Source organism: Sturnira hondurensis, unplaced genomic scaffold, assembly GCF_014824575.4.
Source record: "Sturnira hondurensis isolate 20B ecotype Veracruz unplaced genomic scaffold, ASM1482457v3 Scaffold0004136, whole genome shotgun sequence".
Taxonomy (NCBI): Eukaryota; Metazoa; Chordata; class Mammalia; order Chiroptera; family Phyllostomidae; genus Sturnira; species Sturnira hondurensis.
Window position 1 is genome coordinate 3,401,326 of NW_028076767.1, and position 5,731 is coordinate 3,407,056.

Here is a 5,731-nt window from a genome sequence, read left to right on the forward strand (position 1 = left end):
CTGTACTCACCTAAGAGAACCATGTGCCTGCCATGACATGGTCTCTAAAACGCTGAGGAATCACTGTTTCTGTCTTGTTATTTTTCCACATTATCTCAGTCAGTCTGATCACATGAAGTTCTTGCCTTATGTAAATGTTGCAGTTCTAGCCATTTCTGTGACATTGATCAGAAACACTGATCAGAAACATTTGTCTCCTATCCTCCAGGATTACAAGCAGCCAAGAAGCATCACTGGACTATATTCCCTGCATTTTACCCTTTGGATAAATAGACAAATGTGTGTTTAAGGACAAAGGAGGCTGTTAGAAACTTTTGACTTATGATATTTTTAAAAAGCTAAAGAAAGTTATAATTTTTGAAAATTAAACCATTGCTACTGAAATTTATTATGCTGATTTATAGGATAAATTCAGTATGTTGATAGTGATAAATAATGTTGAGTAAATGCATTTCCTTTTTCAGCATTTGGAACCACTGTTTTTATTTAAGAAAATAAATCACTCCCAAATTTTCTGGCCCTCTCTCTAGACATCTAGGCTTTCATTTAATTAGCACCGTGAAATGTTTATATAAGTGAATGTCATTTGTATAATCTGACTAGAGTAATTGACTTCAATAGCTCTTATTGAAAAGAGAAAAACTGGGGTGTGAGGAATCCTCAAGATTTTTATTTTAAGAGAATGGGAGCAAAGAGGAAAATGAGAAGAAAGAAGAATAAGAGAAATAAGAAACAAATGGATCACAGTAAAAAAGACAAAACAGAAACTTTAAATGAAGAATAATTTGTATATATTCAAAGAAGTATCATGTTTAAAGTTCTGACAATTAATCGATGATAGAAGAACATTGGTTTTGATTGTGGGTGGTACTTTCGTAAAATTTCAAAACCTCTCAATATCAAAAAAACCTCCAAAAAAGATGTTCTGCTAGATGTTTTCATACAAAGACTGTACAGATAATGTCACTCTAGTGCTAAATTTAGCAAATAAAATTGATTGTGATTGATAAGACTCACAAAACCTTTTTAAAAAGGTTTTGTTGAAGTACTTTTGTCAAAGTACTGCAGCGTAAATGGTTTTTTTAAGTCACTAACTTAAAAGTCAGGAAACTCTTACTTAGATTTTAGCATATTTCTATTGACACTGGGTTAAACAGTAACTTTTTACAGATTTAGAGCAGTTTGGGATGTCACCAAGATTCAATGCCTTAAGTCCTCTGGTTTCTGCAAAGAGGCCCAAATTTGAAGCTTTAAAGAATGAAAACCAAATGACAAAACACACAAATTATTTTCTGTATAATAAGGTACAGGAAGACAGTCAAAACACTCAGTTCAACAAGACCCAGACAAAGGGACTTGGAGGAAAGCTTGTCCTTACTTAAATATGGAGGGAACCCAGGGGCCATTTCCCAAAGTGAGAACCCAATGGTCAGAATTTTGTTGGATAGTGAGCAATGCTAAATCTCATTCAGCGAAGGCCTGAAACTTTTTAAATGTTTCTAACTTCATTTAGGATTGAGGTAAAACAGAGCCTGCAGGTGAAGTAAGACATTTGGGGACACAGGTGAACGAAACTAATCAAGATAGGGATAAGAGACATAAATAAGGGATTACTGGATGGTCAAGGTCACTTTCTGAAGAGACCAGCACTTATAAATTCTGATACATGTATTTATCTATTCCTTTAACTCTATGGAAAAGCTAATAAGAAAAATGCCATACTTCTCCCTCTGGGTTTATTGTCCTTAGAAAAGGACAATTGTATTCCATAGATTGATAGGATTTTCTAGTCACTACTTTTAAAAATTAACTATTCAAGTTTAGTTGGGTTGAAACCAGACCACGGTTTTCAAAGAGCAGACAAATTGAGACCAGACTATGTTCTAAACTCCCCCACGTTCTGGTTTCATTACGTTTTTGAAACCCAGATCAACTTTATAAAAAGAGTTGGTAAAACTGGGCTTGCTTCTTAGCAAACCTGACCCAGTTAAAACTTTAGGTTGGAGCGAATTCAGCTTTAATTTGGGGATGCAATGCTAATAGTAGAAGTGAAACTGAATATGTGTAAATGTATAAGAACTGAAGGGGAGGAAAAAATTATTAAATGATAAATTTATTAACTCAAATTTCTCAAGTGGACAAGAACTGGTAAGAGAATATTTCCAAATCTAAACGCACAGAAATTACTCTAGAATTATAATTCTAAAATTACTTTTCTGATTAAGTTAAAACTTTCCAAGAACATTCACCCTTAATCTGAAAACAAACCATGAGAAATTTCAAACTAAAATCTTTATAAACTGCTTGCATGAGAATTATGTTTTCATCATGGAATGATCAAGTAATCATTGTCATTTACCAACTGTGATACTGAAGCAAGAGACAAAAAGTCCCTGGGGCCAGAAAAGAAAGAGAAGGAAAAGTGAGGAAGAAGGGAGTAGGGGGAGTAGAGGGAGAAGAGAGAGAAGGAAGGAGTGAAGGAATCCAAGAAGAAAGGAGGAAGAGGTGAAGAAAGGAAGGAAGAAAGTGAGCAGACAAGGATTATTAACTCCATGCATTCTCAGAGCAAGTACTGTTAGTTTTATCCCAACTGCTTCTCAAAAACACTATTTCCTTGGTGCAGCATCTACCTTCTAGACCAATCTCCAAGAGTTCTGTCTCCAGGGAATCACAAAGTAATCGGGATAGTGTCAACACCCAACTCTCAGGGTTTCTCAAATTCAGGACTATTGACATTTTGGACCCAAATACAATTAAACATGAAAGAATTTTGTTAGGGGAAATATCTGTAAAAGAAGTTTAGGGGAAGTTGGGAGGACCATCAGTTCAGCATGCACATTTGACCTGCAAAAGAAGAGAGGGAGGAAAGGTTAAGTAGAAGCATTCCAGACTGCTGTGCAGACTAGCAAATATTTGGCAAGAATTCCAGAGTTCTCTAAGTCAAGGCGGACCATCCAGAACAGGCTTGCTTTAGAATTCCTGCCACACACAGATGCTACCCGGGAAGCCCACAGGAAGCAAGACATCAGCATAAACACAGCAATGGATGTCAGAGTGCATTAGCTTGGGCCCTTGGTCCATTATCCTCCTTCCAGTAGGGAGTCTGTGAGGCTCCTTCTGACAGATGCCATAGTTTACCCTTTGTGTCACAAGTATCCACTCCTCCATATAGGTTCCTGCAGCTCCTCGTCCACAGTTCCTGTAGGAAAGCTCGAAAAGCTCAAAAGCTTTTCTTTCTTCCTGAAAGAAAGCTCAAAATAGGGAGGTTAATGGGTAGATACAGCCCTCATTATTGCAATTGATCTCAAGGCCACAACTAGGCTTCCTCTTCCCCTTCTCTACTCCAAATTCCTTCCCCACATATCAACTATTACCATGGCAGATCTTGGTTGCTTACCTAGTGGTATGACCCAAACCTTCATTTCTAAGTGGTCTGAACCATACCCTTCAAAGTTCTGGGTTCCTACAGGTTTGTTCATAGTTACAATCGGACAAGAGTCCCAGGAAGTACAAGAGTCCCAGGGAGTCATCTGTGATTCATCCCTATTGCTCCCTGTTTCATTACATAGAAGCAGCCCTACTTCCTCCTCCTGTGATTAAGGTCAATTGCCTCCACCAATATGATCACTATTCTTCCTGCCTGCTGGTCCTGGAACATAGGACTCCAAGGTGTTCTTGTGGTAACCATAATGTACAGTTAAGTGTGACCCTTGCTCTATGTCTTCCAGCAGGAATGTGGACCCTTTGAGTAGCAGAGACAGGGAGCACAAAATCCCACAAGGGTTATTGGGAGTGATGGTAAATGGGCCTATTTCTGCTTCTCTCCCTTCATTCCTGGACTCATTTTCTCTTCTTTGTGGGGACTCAGCACCATGCAAGAGTCTGATTTAATAAATACTTTGCATTCTGAAGAATGGCACCCTACACTTTCAAAAGGTTTCTTTCAAGCTGTTTTCTTTTTTTTTTAAGGACATTGCAGCACTATATGAGGCTTACTGCCTGGGGTACACTATGTGATGCAACCAGTGGACATGAGCTCATTTCTCCTCCTTCATTGTGAAGTTGGGTCCTTAGTCAAATATTGAGAATGGAATTCTCCATATGAGGATCAGGTAGTCTAGTAGTCTGTGAACCATAGTGTTGATATGAGTCTCTTCAGGTAGAAAAAACAAGTACATTTCCAGAATAAGTATCTGTCCCTGACAAGATGAAAAACTGGCCCTTCTAGGGTGGAAAATTCTCAATTGTAGTCCACTTACCACCAGGTGGCCAGTTGGTATCTTCAAGGAATAGTGCCATATGGGAGGCTCAATGTTGATTACAACTTAGACATTCATAGATAGCATTAACTAGATCTGCCTTGATACGTAGAAGCCTATACTACTGGACCATAATGTCACCTCTACCTCTTCCACTCTATTCACATGTCCATCATACCAGTTCTGGGGTGACCAATGATGAAGGCCAGTTAAAGTCAACTTGACAGATCATTTTTTCCACTTGGTCGTTCATGTGCTTTTTCCATGATGAGTACTTTCTGGTGAGCATTAATGTATAAAACAAAATCTTTGCATGTAGTGCCTACTATATGTAGTTCAAGACTCTACACCAGACCTCTTTTTCTCCAATCTTCCAATCCTTTTCCTTCCAAGTCCTTGATCAGGTTGTACAAACCACTGGTCCCTTTTCAAGACCTATAATATCACTTTACACCACTTGTTATTCCACACAGAGTGGATGACTGGGTTCATGGTTCACAGGTTTGCCCATTGGGTAGGTTTTTCCTCCTGAATGTCTTTCAGGGACACCCCTGAGTGAGCCTATAATGTGGCTACTTTCAACATTCAGCTTGCAACTAAGTGCAAAGCAGAGTCCCCATAAACAATACTCTCGCTTTTTCCTCCTTTTAAGCCGATCATATTGGAACATCCATTTGGCTATAGGTGCAAGGTTAGGGAGAGCCACTACTACAGCTATAGGAGTTGACATGAGTTCAGGGCCATCTGCTCATGCAACTTATGTATCCCCTCTAGTTCTTCTTGGGCTCAATCCCAGATGCACCATTTTGTCTTATGATAGACTTTTGACTTTATGGCTTGGTGGATCTAACAGAACCCATCTCATAATAGGCAGTTCCAGACCCACAGTCACTTGGAATTTGATGGTCAAGTGTCCTACTTTTATTTGGGTCCAGTAACAAACTAGGAGCTATTTCTCAAAAGGTAATACCAAAAAAAGACATGGTCTTACTCTAGAATCCCAGAGGCCTGCATGCTGAACTCTTTTCTTCCACTGATACCTTCTACACCATAAGGTCCATTGGATCATATGACCCAAGTGGCAGTGCTGATTGTGCCTCAATCTGCTTCAGTTCCCTTTGTGCTCTAAACTGTACTCAAAGCTGAGAGCTTTCCATGTCACCTGGTACAAGGGTAGTAGCAATATTCTTAGATGTGGAATGTGTTGCTTCTAGAACACAAAGAGGCCTACCAGATATTATTCATTTTTTTTCTTTCTGTGTATGCATGTGTGTGTGTGATAGGAGATGCAAGATGAAACAATTTGTCTTTGACTTTGGAGGGGATGTTCCAGCATGCCCCTGAGCACTGGCCTCCTCAGGTATTCACTGAAGTGAATTTCCCTGAATCTTTCCATTCACTAGGGCATATATGGTTTACCAAGGCCCTGCATCCTAATCACCTCTTGCTCAACCCGTCCAGTCATCCTGATG